At 45.6% G+C, this 15,566-nt stretch overlaps 1 long non-coding RNA gene across 1 annotated transcript in view; it reads left to right on the forward strand.

Annotated features, from left to right (window-relative positions):
• LOC119151015 overlaps positions 1 to 15,566 on the forward strand; it is a 52,664-nt gene that overhangs the window by 18,752 nt on the left and 18,346 nt on the right. Inside the window, exon 3 of the long non-coding RNA XR_005105274.1 lies at positions 9,647 to 9,781. This is a non-coding gene — a long non-coding RNA (uncharacterized LOC119151015). The remainder of the gene's footprint in view (positions 1 to 9,646; positions 9,782 to 15,566) is intronic.

The following is a 15,566-nucleotide window of genomic DNA, read 5'->3' on the forward strand; positions in this document are numbered from 1 at the left end:
GAAATTTGTATTTGGATAATAAATGCATTCACCTGTTTAATATATGTTTATATTTTCTACTCTATATAATTACATGCTGATTATACAATTACAGAAAATACTTACATATTTTGCACAATTATGCTATTACTGAAATAATGCCTGCAATAGAACTGTGCGTGTGTGTATGCACATGTTTGAGAAAATATAGCTGTGGTTGCTTGTTTCAGAGTCATCCAGGGGCTTGTACAGGTCCATCTTGAGTGAGGTGTGCTGCTTGAGCAGACAGTGATATACCGCAGAAGCATGTGTGTTATTACTGTTCTCACCTGTGGGTGAATCTAGCTCTATTACAAAATGGTTTCGGCTTTATTATAAAACACCTGTGATAAGGATTTTCATCCAACCTGATTTCGTGCTTGGCTGGCCCGGCTCCCTGTGCCCCTTGGTTCTGATGCACAGCCTGAGGTGCACTCAGGCAGGAGGTGCAACTGCCCAGACAGACGCCCCAGAGCCACTGTTCCCCTTAACACGGGGCTGGGGGGGCCGGGCCACCAAGCCCCAGTCTGCACTTGCCCCTGCTGGGCTTAGGACAGACCTGTCACTGTGCCTGTACATCCTCAGAGCACTTCAGGCATCCTGGCAAGCTCCTGCTCCCCAGCACTGTGTGCGTGTGCGAGGGGTGGGGCAGAGTCATGTCCCGGCATGTGATGTTGCGTTGGAGAATACAACTGCAGCTGGCTCTCCTACAGCCCTCTGGTCCGGGTGCTCTCATGCTTGGGGGGGTTCCTAGTCACCGTCTTAATACAGAGGAATAAACAAACAAGTCGCAGCCATTGATAGCATCAGCATCTGTGTTTGTACTGATGGCAAGCGAAACGATTCACCCAAGCTAACAGAACAAAGCAGCATCAGAGCTGGGAGCACGACGCCTGCCTCCCACCTGCCTTTCCTGGGATCGGCCAGCTGCCTGCACAGCACCTTGAGGGAGAAGAAAAGTCCTGTTCAACAGGATAAATACACCCTGGCTTTGCCTTTTCCATGCTGTACAGGTCTTGCAGCCAAAGGGTTAAAAAGAAATGAGTCCGTTTGGCATGCTTTGCAGAGTGCCCAAAGTCTGAACATGAATGACCAAATTGCCTTTTACTTTTTAAATTAAGCCCTCTGTCTGTACGCACACAGCTAACACTGCTGTTCCATTAAATAAAAGAAGTTGTTCCCACTCTTATTTTTAATAGGGTAAGACCCTGCCATTCCATCTCACTTTACTGACATGAGATCTTATTAAAAGCAATCCTCCCCCTCTCCTCCTTGAAATCTGAGCTTCTGATAGCTTCATCCACATTGTGTTTATTTTATATACACAGCTCTGCAGCTGCTGCTTCCTTCTTCTCTGATAAATGACAGCGTAACTGTTGCATCCACTAAAAAAGTAAATAAAATTAAATGGGGAAGAACAATACATCTCTGGCAGAGAATAATAACTCTTTTAAGGCACGTATCTAAATTGTACAGCCTGATCTTAATTGTAAGGATAATTCTTTGTTATTTCAAAGCAACTTGGAACGCGACAGCAAGCGCACACTCTTGGCAGTACATCCAGAGAGATTTCTTTGGAAACAATGGGGAGAATTCTCCTGAACTGAAAAGAGATTGAAGTGTCTTTATTAGGTTAATAGGGCTACAGTCTGTGATGAGAAAGAATGGAAGAATATGCTATGATCTGTTGGTTGGTTGGTTGGTTTGGAGGGTTTTTTTAAGCAGAGACTGTACTGGATGAGGCCCTGCATGGGTGTTGTGTGGGGGGTGGTGAGCGTTAGGCGTCAGCAACAGCAGCAAGGAGCCCCTGGAGCAGCCATCCTCCAGCCCCTGCGTCTGGCTTCCCGGGGAGGGCTGAGAGCGGGAGGTTTCCTTCATCCTCCCCAGCCAGTTAGCCAGGCTGGTCTCATGCTGGACTGGTGCCGCTGATGTGTGACCCCATCCAGGCTCCAGTCCAGCACCTTTCTGTTATCGTCTGTCTCTGTTTCGTTGTCTCTGCCACTGCTGATGAAGCCAGTGCCAACACTGGAGGCCAGCAGCGGCATGCTGGTAGTTACTGGTGCTGTTTAGCCACAGCTGTAGGGCTGGGGTACAATTTCAAGATGACTATTCAGTCCTTAGACACAAGTCTTCTTGAATTTGCCTGGAATTTGTCTGAGGAACTGGGAAATTATATTAAAGCAGAGAGAATAATGTGAATTCAAACTACTAAATTAGGGGAGGACAATATTTGTGGTAGCACCAGAAACTGGAATTGTTTTTGAGAATTGTCCAGCTCTTTCTAGAATAAGGGGAGCCTGTGCAGATGTGTGACCAGCTCTTCTAACAGCTTGGCTAATTCAGAAACTTCACAGCTGAAATTCTGGGAGAAAGCAAGTTGCTTTCTTGACTGATGTCTAGGGGAAAAAAGAGGACCTGGTAGAGTGATCTGATGGAGAAAGGGAGAAGAAAAACTTCCAAGCAATGAAACTCTGCCCTTGGTGAGGAGCTAGGAAAGAATGAGAGGGCAAAAAAACAAGCCAGGTGATTACTTCAAAAATGTCAAAATCTTTTATTTGAAAGAGAGAGATAAAACTACAAAAGGTGGGAAGGGTGTTGTCTGTTTTGAAAGTAGCTAAGAAAGACCTTGGAAAAGATCAGGCTGGGCAGGAGCGCTGCTCCTCTAAGACAGTAGCAATAGTTGACAGCCAGCCAGGTTGGATGCCTTATCAAAAGAATGAAGGAATAATGGCTATAAAAGGAATGAAAAAGGTTTCTGGAACAGGTTAAGTAGCACTAGTGGGAGATTTACCCTGGATGTTAACTGGGAGATGTCTGGAGGAAAAGGTGAGGAAGGGCATCAGCTCAAGAAGGCTGGCAGCGTGGCTGTTTGTACGCAGCCCAGTGGGACACAGCCTTTCTGCTCCTCTGGGCGCAGGGCTGGTGCTCTCCAGCTCTGCCTTGACTGCCCTGGAAGCAATGCCCTGCCGTTGGTGTGGCACCACAGCCCACACAGGCATCCCCAGGCAGATGCTGTGGGGCCTGAGCTCTCTGCAGAGGGGCCCGCATGCAGGGAGGGTGGGCACCAGCAGCTTCTCAATGTGTCTTGAGGGCAGCCTTAAGCCTTCTACACATCATGTTTACCATGTAATCGGTGGCCATTTACCCTTGCACCGACATAGATAAGCAGCAAGTTGTTTACCATGGCCTCAGCCTGCTTTCCTGCCCTGCGTGCAGGGCACTGGCTGGGCTGGGTGCTGCCTGGAGGCCAGACTGGGGAGGGGGTGGGGTGAAACCTCAGCTTCCAGGAGAGGAGAAGGATGCTCCAGACCCATGTTCACATACCTGCTCTGCAAGGCAGGCTGAGGCTGGCTGTGGGTTACTATTCCAATGTAGCCTCAGGGATAAATAATAGGAGCCACATTCACATGAATGCTGGCCCTCGTACCAGCTCCAGGTGTCAGCAGGGAAAAAGGCAGCTCCTTGTCCTCAGTCAACCCAGAGGAGAGTCTGAAGCACCTGCATGTCTCCCTGTCACTGTTTCAAGGAGTCCGTTGCGCCAGGCTGGACCATTTTCTCTCTGCTCTGTCGCTGTGTGGCTGTGAGTAACGCGGCATTGCTCAGCTCCCCTTGGGCCAGCAAGTTTCAGGCACAAACTGAGGACAACATCTGGCCCTTTGAAATAATCTGAGAAGTAACAGACACAGCCTGGTATAAGAGGCAGGGGGAATCTATAAACCTGAAGCAGCACCCTCATTATCTGATGCTGCAGTTTGGTAAATGGCAACAAGGTCATTTCTGGGTCCGTTTTTATCTTTTAATTGGAAGATTTACAGCTTTTGGAGTATCTGGCCTAGCCATTATCATACAGATGCTCCTTGCATATGCTCCAACTTGAAGCAAAACACAAAGTAGTTTGATATATTAATATAGGCTAGAGCTCATCATGAAATAATCACGTCACCAAAGATTTATCCTTTAGTAAAGGCGAGAATTTGTCTGGGAACCGATCAGATTTTTCTCCGTGGACGAAACACTGAATTAGGACCAACGAGGTAGCAAAGACACGGTGAGCAAAAAGTCTCGCCCTGTAAAGGAGGGCAATAAATGAGGTCTTCGTTTAGTTGCATAAGCTCTTAACCTTCCTTGCCGCAAAGTGCCATCTAGTGTTCTCACCATGCCTGCCGGCCCCTCGGCCGGGGGACGTAGCACTGCCGGGCTGCAAACAGCTTCAAAAGGCTGGAGGGAAGGCAGACAAGCAAACAAACTTCACTTGTTAATAACCAGATGTTGTTGGTCTTTAGTACGTGATTGTAGTAACTTAGGCAAATGAAGCTTCCTTATTATGTGATCGAATAGAAGATGTTTCAGCTGGGTTCAGAAATTAACCTGGATCTCTGAGAATAAAGTGGTGGCCGTGCTGAAGGAGCTTGTTGTTGGGAAAGCAATTGTAGAATTTCATGCACGAAATATATGCTTAATGATGTGTCAAATTTGCGTGTGCAGCGAACATTTTGACGTTATTAATGTTGTCTGTGTGGCAGTGGTGCTTCTGCATGCTCACGAGGGAAGCGGAAACAGGCACTGCACATGTGGACTGGTGCAAGGTGGTCTCTTCTTTGCAAGTTGGCAAGCCAGCTGCAATGAGTAGGTGTATCCAGGAACAGGAGAGCACCTTAATGACCATCACCCATGATACAGGTGCGTGCAAGTTAATTGTGCATGCAAATTAGTGATGCAATAGCAAACGTACTTTGCAAGCCTAAAATCAGACCCAACAAAGAGACAGTTTAGCATCTAAAGTGCAAAACTGGGGAGACACGATCCACACGAATACTTAGAAAACGGAGGTGGAGGGGAGGTAAAAAAGTGTCCTAAAATAACTCTACATCCATATTTGTATCTGGGGCATCTTTTGCACTGGGCTAGGGCTGTCCTGGTTGGCTTGGAAAGCTCCCTGCCACATCTGATCACCCCTGAAACCACCCCGAGCACAGACCTCAAACACAAAGGTTGTTATTATTTATTGTTATCTGCAAAGCACTGACAGCACTTAGAAGTGCCAGAGGATTCATGCCTTGCGTTTTGCTCTTGCAGTGGCCAGGAGCAGAGTCTAATTAGCCCCAACAACATCCATGATAGAGAGCAGCCCTACTGACAGGGAGCAAATTAGGTCTCTGACCTAGCAAAGCATTTAACCATGTGCCACATTTTTTACTATGTGTATCTCTGGATTAAGACTTCGATGATGTAACCTTTTGCTGCTACTAATTTTTTTGATTGCAGTACGAAGCACAGCTCAGCTTGCTGGCTCAGAACCCCTGTGTACAGTATTAATCTGCTTTCTAAATTGACTCCTTGCATCTGGACAAAACACCAGGGTTTCCTCCTAAACCAAAGGATCTTTCCTACCTGCCTTCCTGGACTTTCTGTAGGAAACCCATCCCTGTGTTCAGCCATCCACAGCAGCTGGCTCTGCACTGGTGCTGGTTAGCAGCAACTGTGGAGAAACTTACAGTGGCTTTAGCACATCTGTGGCATGACCACTCGCCTGACATCTCAGCAGTAATGCGGACCTTTGTGACAACAGATCACCAAAGGGTCTCTCGGTCCCTCTGTCCAGATGCACACAAACTCCCACAGCACCCACCCCCCGCACCCACCCCCCCCATCTTAAGGCTCTCAGCATGAATGGCAACAGCTTCTCCTTTCTGTTTGCTCCTTTGTGACCTGCTGAATCTCTCGTGTGTCTTGTCTCACCTTGGTGATAAATGACAAAGCAAATACACTAGCAATGAAGGACCTGGAAGGCTGCACAAACTGTAAGGGATACTGAGAAATACCCGGTTTTATCTTCTTTCAGTTTGGGAAGCAGAAGTTGACTGTCAGAACTGGCATGGCCTTTATGAATTTCTCAGAAAACTCCTTGGCAATGAGGACTTATGAGGAGCTACATGTCCCTCAAAGGGAGTTTTGCGTTTTAAGGTTTTACCCTGGATCTTCTAATGCCATGGCAGAGGCTTGTTCTCTGAAGGACAGTCTGGGAGCACGTCTGCTTTGCTGCCCAAGCCACATGATAAGCTTGGTGGTTTCAGGGTGGGGAGAACAGGAGGTTTAAGGAGGAGACTCCAGCTGGAAATTGGTGGGTGTTACACTTGATGATCTGCTTGCATCCCTGTTCAGGAAGCCTCTGTGAGAGTGTGCCACAAAATACTCACCTATGATACCTGCTCTTTTCCCCTACTTGCTGTTGGACCTCTGAAATCACTGCGCTAGCTGGACCTTTGGTCTGCCCCACATCACTTCTGTAGTCTCTCATGTCATTCGCTAGTTCTCACCTCTTCTGATCCACTGCAATGTTTCTACTGCTGTGACAGGGCATGGTACCATGGAGGGCAACCCCACTTATGGCTCTCTCCCTGCCCTGAGGTGAAGTTGTACCTATAGATGTACATGATCTATGCATGTACTGCATGAAGCTGGCAGACGAGGTGGCTGCCCACAGAGCCTTTGCGCCCCTCACCATGCGCGTCCATCTCTTCAACAGAGGGGAGGCGATACTGTTATAGTGTATGCTGAGTTACAAACTGCTGGCGTCATCTTACATTTGGATGCAAAATTAAAATGAAGGATTTTATCAGCTCATGCTGTAAGTGATTCTTGCTACTGTTTCTCATTTGTGCCTGGTGGTCCCGTTCCCAAGTGAACGTCTGAACCTAGACGTTCACAGGCTTCTCAATTACAGAAGAATACAGGTGTCTCAAGAGAAAGACAGTGCTCCTGGGTTATGGAGAGGCAACCTCAGAGGTTTGCCCACCAGGGTTACAGCTCCTCTTGCAAGCGGAACTGCCGGTTCTTTAATAAAGACCAAGTGCGATACAGCATATGCCCAAACAGTACAGAGTGTGCTGAGAAACTTGAGCTGGGTTTTGTTTATTGTTGTGTACTCGGAGCAGCAACATTTGTGCAGATCAGATCTGAAGACAGGGGAGGAAAATGCCCACCCCTTGCTTAATTATTACAGTACAGTGTGTTTCGTTAGTGCCACCTCTCGGTCAGCAGGTTTCATCCTTGGACTGGATGCATCTTGTGTGATGTAAACAAGGTAAACCTGCTTGCTCCATACTGCTGTTTCATGGAAGAAAGGAAGCAAATATTGTAAACTAGCATGGAAAAATAGCCTGAAATATTTGTATTTCTTCTTCATTTTTAACAGGCTTATACTATGATGGGCATGGTATGGATTTTGATGTAGAATCCTACCAGCTGGTGTGTGTTCAGGCTTTGAATACAGTCGTACCAAAAAAATCAAGCATTTTCAAATATAAAAATACTGCAGTATTTTTCCCAACACAAAAATAAATTATTAAAGGAAAAGTTTATCCAACATTTGCTTGGTTTAACTCCTCTCAGCTGCACTTCCAACAAGTCTCTTTGGATTTATAGACTGTATGGTCAGAAGGACTCCCTTTGTGATACAGGGATTTTTTCAGGAAGTCTTCCATCAACTTCAGAACTTTGTTGAGAAAAATGACACTTTTTCAGGCTGTGGTTCACAAATCCCAGAGTTCCCAACTTATTTGTGCAGAGTCAGGAAAAGGTAACTAATACAAACAGGGCAAGCTTAAAGTTTGCTACCCAAGAGCAGAAACATCCATAGGAATATTTTCAGAAATCAGTGAATTGAGAAAAGTTGCACACAGCTGTGGTAGAGGATGCTCTTTAGCTGGGTGCTCATCCTCGATGTGAGGTTTTCAACTGGCAGATCATCCATTACATCCTCAAGTAGTCTGTGAAAATAGTTAATTGCCTACCCATGACATAAACCCTGTGAATCTGGTTTATAGCCTGAGTTCACGTAGCTTCTATTTCTAGCTGGTGGTTTTAGTTACATCTTGATGGTGAGCTCTCCTAACCAGGACTGATAGTTTTTGGGTTTGTTTTTTTTTTTGAAAGCATGGATGCTATACTAATTACCAACTACCGATTAATAAAATGAACTCAATGATATATTAGAAAAATACTTTCTAATATGAATTGCATATGCCTCAGCTTTACTGCCTCAGTCACTGATTGGAATGTTTTATCCAAGCGCTTATCTTTAAGCCTCAAAATAATCCCACTGAGCTCAGCAGTAGAAGGCAGCCCTTAGTATTAAAAATAAAATCTAGCATTTTACAATTTTTTAAAATTGTTAAAAAAGCTCTAGCATTTTACCATTTCAAGGCACAGTAACCTAAGTGTTGCCAACTGCAATCGTTCTTTTAATTTTGTCTTCTCTTGGGCATATTATGTGACTCTAGTTTTACTCATTGAAGTCTCAGATTGTGCTTGTTTTGTTAACAACTGTTAGGGCAGGGGTTCTTACTCTTAATTGGCACCATCTGGAAGTGAGAAGGAAATTGCTCAGGATGAACGCAAAGACAAGAAAAGGCCTTGCACTTTTCCACGGTTGTGAAACTTGTCCTGTTTGGAATAGCCACATCTGACCTGGGAACTGGCTTGCCCTTTATTTCTGTTAGGGGGCTAGAGGGAGAGGGAAATTTTCTCTCAGAAAAAAGACAATCTACATGTGGCCAGCAGAACCGGAAAATAATATTTAAAAACATAAAGTTGCACAATTTGGGCTGCTAGCGAGCTAGGCCTTTTTATGCAAATTGAATATCTTTGTTCCCAGTTTTTTTCCAATCTCGCACCACTTGTTCAGCATTTCCTCATTTTTTGGCACTGCTTTCCATAGCTGTGTGCAATCACACTCTCACACAGATGCCATTCCGTGTTCAAAGCACCGAATGCTACAGGGCATATTAGTGGTTTTATGCTTTAGATCTATCTTTATGTAACTTCAGAGCTCATTAATATATACCATTTTGTGTGATTAAAAAACAACAACCTGGCACATGAGAAGCTTTGAACAGGAGAATGGATTGCAAGGAAAATGGCTTTCTTCTCATTATGCAGATTTTAAGCTAGACGTGAGATAGGCCCAGCGAGTCAATGGACAAGGTACAACTTCTGTGAGGTAATCATTCCCTGACCGCAGCCGAGCAGGCTGCGTGCTGTAAAAAATATCCAGAAAGAGTCAAACGCTATTTGAAACAGATTTTCCCTTCATGATTTCACAGTAGTGGATGCAAATGAATGAAAAATCCCATGATGGTCATTTTAAGAACATTTGAAATCTCAGGGAAAGCCATTCTCTTTTGCTGTGTGAAAAGCTAGAGACAGGACTGAGGTGTGGAGGTACCAGAGTGATGGGCTCATCTAACATCTAAGAGTACAGACCAGAATGGTGTAAATACTTTGGCTGTTGGTGAAGCACAATTCCCCCAGTAGTTACAGCCTGAAACGTTGACTCTTAACACTATTGTGCCAAAAAAGGATTAAGATCATGTGTGCCAGAGCATAGTTCTTCTCTAGCTGTAGTTGCTGGCTTTAAAGGATTGAGGTGATGAATATCTCCTGCACTAAATAAGGTGATGCAGGATTTTTTCTGACCATCAGCTCTGACTTTTTAGCTTGCGTTCTGTCTAACGACACCAGCCTGCCCCTGCTTGCCAAAGCACAGGCTGTTTCACCAACACACAACAGAAGTGATGGCCTTTTCAGGTTGCATGTCTGTCCCTGACGTGGCTGTCTCTCCTGCCAGGGTGCTCTGATGACTTCCCAAGATCACACAGTGACATCCTCACTCAAGCTGTGACGGCTGCAATGATGAGAAGCAGCAGGAGGAAAACTCAGAACCAACTCAGGAAATGGCATCCAAAATCTCAGAGCTCTGAAGGTAGGAAAACTGCTGGGTGCATTTGACAGCAATCAGAATACAAACATGGTCCTGAGGGCCAGGAGGATTTTGGTGTGAGAAGGAAGGGATCCAGTGTAGCATGAAACAAAAATGACTGTTACTGAGGTACCTGTAATGCTGTAAGTGCCTGTGCTTAGCCATCACTGAGCAAAGCGGAGAGATGCTCCCATCCATCCCTTTGAGGAGACCATATTTCCAAGGATCAGCTTTCCAGAAGAAAATACTTGTGTTAGCATAGTTGGAAATCTGCTGTCATTGCAGCTTGGGCAATGGCAGTAATGGAAAATCTGGTGTATAATCCAACTGATGCCCACTAAAACCTTCCAGAAATGGTCAGGCAAACACATTTTTCCTGTCTTAATGCGTGAGATTGTGTTAGAGTATGTGACTCAAGCAGCAATGCAGCCTCTGGCTGGCTGGAGGAGTGATGGGCAGGTCCACACAACCCACAGCAACTCCACGCATTTCCCCGGTGCTTGGCAGCTTTCTGTGCTTTTTCCTTCTTCGCATTCAAAGGGATGTACTGATTATATGCAACTATGACAGCAAATTGTGACTAATGTATGAAATGAAAATTCCTGCCTGATAGCACAGGGATCTTAGCTGCTCTGCAATTACTGCCTCACTACAATTTCTGCTAGGTGTTACTTATTCCAACACAATACTGAGCACAGGCAATTTACTGCAGAGGTCATAAAAAAAAAAAAATCTCATTAAACCCACACTGTTTAAGACCAGGTAGTTTCCCAGTTCCCGCTTCTCCTTGGTGCAAAGCCTTGGAGGAGGCTGGCTGGGTGGCTGCCCAAGGGAAAAGTCCCTCTCTGGTTTGTGGAACAGCAGTCGCGGTGGGGAGAGCAAGCTGTGTGCTCTGCAGGAGGATGCAGAGGCTGCCGAGCTGCCGTCTGCTTTGCTCCCTGCTCTGCTGAACCACGGGGATGTAACCGGCTGCTGAGAGTGCAGATGAGATGCAGGGAGGATTGGAGCTGAGCAAATCTGTTGAGTAGCCAATGGCCTGAATTTAATAGCCATTTCTTTCCCGGGAACAGCAAAACCCCTGGGGACTTGGCACTGTCTCCCACAGGATGATCTGTTGAATACTCTGCAAGATGCTGGACCAAATTCTCTCCGCAGCAGCATCAGGTGCTTGCAACTGCTGCTCGGAGCAGGCAGGGCCAGTTGGCAGTGGTGCAGGCGTCATGCAAATGTGCTGATGTAGCACTGACATAGGAGCTCCTGCCAGGGCCCTGTCTGCAGAAGGCTAGGCAGGCATGAGAGCTATCTTTGTGCAATGTAATTTACTGACAGCCCCAGCTGTCCTGTCTCCTGTTTGGAGGTGGTACAGACCCCCTGCAGAGGTGCCACAACTGTGCCAGTCAGGGTGAATCAGACTCTCCAAACAGCCACCACCCAGGCATTTTGCCTTCTCCAGCTGATGACCTGAGCCAGGAGATGGCATCTGTGCAGCCTGGCTCACACTGTGTGCTGTGCAGAGGTAGGAGCAGTGCGGGGAGCAGGTGCTCCATGGGCAGTCATGAGCCCGGCTGGGGGTCATAAGCTTTTGGGAAGAAACACACCAGAGATGGTCCAGGGAAGGTGGTCCACATCCCTGTGACCAGAAGCTCAGTTCAGTCCAAGAGAACATGAATGTAACTATGGACATTGAAGGAGCCCAACAAAACCCCCATCAGTTTACTAATTTTTCTTCCAAGAAAATGACAATGTATTTAACTCACAACACCCAAGTTCATAGTTTGTTTTTTTTTTTTTTTAAGTTTACCTATAAAGCTTTGTTTTCCATTTGAATATTAAGATTTATAGAAAATATTTAATGTGGATGTGGAAACAATACAATAATATCAGTTACCCAAGGAGAAATGTATGTATATACAGAGAGAATTTAACCTCAAACACTCAGTTCACATATCCATGTGTGATTTATATTGCCCCAGGCTCCAAGGCAGAGTGAACATTGACACCCTTTGATGTTGAAAGAAGCCTAGTGACTGGCCTTTGGAGAGATTTGCGATGTCTCTATCAGCCTGTCAATGGAAAACCAGGCAGCAAAGCCGAGCCCCCTAAAGATTTCAAGGCCTTGTAGGCAGAGGGATCGTGTAAGCATTTTACTTCCACCAAGCACTGGGAGGCTGAGCACAACCAGCTGGGCTAATTGACTCCTTTCAGGGCACCGTGCTGTAGTTGGTGTCTGCACAGCTCTCCAGAACTGATGCTCTTTCGGCCCAGAAAAGGTGCCAGTGTCAGCGATAGAGATGTCTAGCAACTGCAGACCCCTGGGTGATGGAGTGCTTTGGTTTCTGTTGTATCCTAGTAGGGATGTGATAACCCATGACCAAAGTGAGGAATAAACCTTGCTTATTAGAAATGGAAAACATTTTCTTGCACTTTTTGAGAGGCAAATAAGCTCTGCCCAGAATTTCTGCTCATTTCTGTAGTACCAAGTGTCCGGGGTTTTCCATGGGGCAAAATAGTCTTGAGTAGGTTTGACATCTCACAATGCTGCAACAAAACCACAGGCACCATCAGCGTATTCTGCACTGCATGTCCCTGGCACGGGAACAGGCTGTGCACCAAGGTTAGTGATGGGAAGCAGGTGGCAAGAGGGGAACAGAAGCTGATGCTACTTGTGAGTTAAATTCCTGGCCAATGTGCTGAGTAACACTTCGGAAGATAGGATTAAAATTCAATACAGTGCCGATAGATTACGGAGATGGCTTGAAAACAGTAACGTGTGATATAATAAAGATAACCGTGGAAAGTTTACACAGAATTAGGGACTGCTGGCTAGGCACACCAGGATATGAGGATTACTGGGGGTTATAAACTGAAGATGCATCTTAAATATGATGCTATTTCAAAACCAAACAAAGGACCAGTGCTCCATGCTCATATGGAGTCTTAGAGCTCATTTGAATCGGGTGCGCCCAAGGTTGCAGCTCAACAGGAGAGGTACAGAAACCATCCAAGCACTTGGAAACTAAGAGCGAGAGGGAGCTGGTATGTACTACTTGGCAAAGAAAGACTAAGGAATTGCATGTGAGGGAGAGACTGTAGTAGCCAGAGACTGTAGTAGCCAGAGACCGAATCTGCTTCCTGATTGTTGAGAAACAAAACCCAAAGCTCCAGGTAACTCAGAAGCAGAGGTGAATGGACAGGGACTCCAGTGAACAAGTGTCACTTAAATGCCTTGACGGCTGCTGTGCTACCAGGAAAGGAATCATGCTCAGTCTGCTGATTTGTCTGGTTCATTTTACATGTGACGGAGACAAAAAGTTTTAACTCTTTTTTCATAGCCCCATTCTGTTGGGTGGCAATGAACGGGGCAGAAATATGGCAGTAAGTTTCTTTGCTAAAAGTACTCACACCTATAGCGTTATTAGTGTTGCCATATATTGTCCTTAACTTGCTCTTGTCCTTTTGGAAAGTCCAACACTGGCATCGTCCTTCCCTGTCTGTTCCCTTGTGCCCTTCAAGTGAAAAAACTGTAAAGTCACAGGCTTAAAGGTTGTGCACAGGATATCTGAGGCAGGAGAACAGATACCCGCAAATTTGCCGCAGTGGGAAAGTGGGGGATAATTGTGGGTTCTGATTTTCCAGGGAGCCTCTGTGGAGAACTAATAGTCTAGACTTGTCCTTTTTGAGGCCTAATTATGTCTCTCTGTCAAACTATAAAAACAAGAGTCTGTAGCATCACAAGGGAAAATGAAAGCTATTGGCCTGTGTTCTGCATTTAATAGGATGTCAAAATCTAAAGCATAGTCTGACTGGTTTTTGACTGAGGTTAGAAAAGAAAATGCAACTAATTAGGCTGTCTCTGAATATCCCTCTCTGTCTAATAGCTGTGCACTTGCAAATTGTAACATACTGGGAGTCCCAAACTCTGGTCAGTGCTGCTGTCTGGATGGGAGGGGTCTTCCCCACTGACGGGACTCAGGCTCCGCTTATGCAGTGTCACTATTAGTGGGGACAGTTCCCTGGGAAATGCCTTGTGCCATGATACCTCTCCATGTTAAGGAGATGGAGAAACAGAGCTAGGGTTCCAGGTGTAAGGAGGTGCAGCTGGAGAGGAGCAGGGCACTCCATGGGAAGTGTCACACACTGTTGATGAACCAGTCTTTTACAGCTTGCCTTTAAGATTCATTTCCAAAGTCTTTGACAAGTAAGGAACAATTGGAAAGTACCTTGTATATGAAATGCAAGCTTTACTCTTTGAGTATCGTGATCCCTGGATCAAAGTAACACACAGTGGCAGCTAGAATTCACCCCCAAAATGCCCCAGATATCTTATGTATGAGCTAAAGCAGGTCCCACTCTTCTTCTATCCAAGCTGTTCTTTCATGTGCTGCCTTTCCACCTGCACCCAAGTTCTGACCATTAACCATAGAACTGCCTCCTCGTTTGCAGTCCTTCATAAGCCAGCACCAGAGGACAATGTGATCGTGTACCTCTATAAAACCTGAGACAACAGAAAGGGATGGCCTATATTTAGATGACTAATGCATTAATTATACCTTGGAGTCTCCTACGTCAGGGAATGTTAGGTGATGTCCTAGTGCCTTCCTCTATCCTTTGGAAGTCATAGGGTTTTTTTCAAGTTGAAATAATTTCTTGGAGAGAACTGCAGCAGTTACAAGTTCCTTTTACCTTTCCCTTGTCAGCTGCCCTCATTCCGAACCAACGCTACACTCAGCTGGCTCCTCATGTTTTACAGATGAACTGAAATAAAAGTGGAATTTGTCCCACTGTGAGAGAAGAGGAAAAGAATAACTGTCTACAAGATTTTTCATGCAAGTCCCACATCCTCAGTTTTGCCCTTTTTTGACACAGAAATTTGATTGTCTTCTGCTTAGACATTCTGGGGCACCTTTCTGGTTTTCATTCTTCTTTTCTGACCTGACTTTATGCTAGTCGGGAAACTGCCAACTTTGCCTAACAGTCAAAACTAAACACTGCAATTCAAACTCAGAGGACATTAATGGGCAGGAAAAAAAAATTTGGCCTCATAATGGTGATTTTTTTTAATGTCATTTCTGCAAAGTCTTGCAGGGGGATTTGAGCCAGGAAAGCCAAATCAGTGAGTCCGTAATAAAATGAAAGGTCTTTCCAGGAGTCAGCCTGAAAAGAGAAAGGGTGGAAAGGTGTGAAAGGGGAAAGACTTGCATAATCCAAAGGGGCTTAGGAAGCAGAGAGAAACAAGAGCACCTGGATCTCCTTGGCAACTGCCAAAATACTGTCTGACATCGCCTCAACACTTGCATGGATATTTGTAGCTGTATTTTCCAGTAAGTGCACACTGATTTCACCCACAAATAATAGTTTCTGCAGGCACAGGTAACTCACGCTGCAAAGCATCTCTTTTCCCAGGCTGTAGCTGGAAAAGAGACTCAAAGCAGCTTGGGACCCATACTGGAAGCAGAAAAGAGCTGCTCGCTAGAAAACCTTGTCTAAGCAGACCGGTGTTCTCCATGTTTGTATGAAGATGCCTAATTTTGATGGACCTGCAGATGACAGACCAACACCCACTGTGGCAGTGGTAAGGAAAGGAAAAGGACTTGGCCACGACTTGAAAATGTCTTTAGTCTCAGGTCTATCCTATGTTCCCAGTTTTAGAGCTGATCCCACTAAAAAATGAGGGTGGCAAAACTGTGGCCGTTCTGTGGATTATTCCCAACATCCACTGGCTTTATTAGGAAAAGATCTGGGCAGGAGGCAGTAGCTTCCTTTTGGTGTAACCCCGAGGTATGTCCAT

Source organism: Falco rusticolus, chromosome 7, assembly GCF_015220075.1.
Source record: "Falco rusticolus isolate bFalRus1 chromosome 7, bFalRus1.pri, whole genome shotgun sequence".
In the NCBI taxonomy this organism is placed as follows: domain Eukaryota; kingdom Metazoa; phylum Chordata; class Aves; order Falconiformes; family Falconidae; genus Falco; species Falco rusticolus.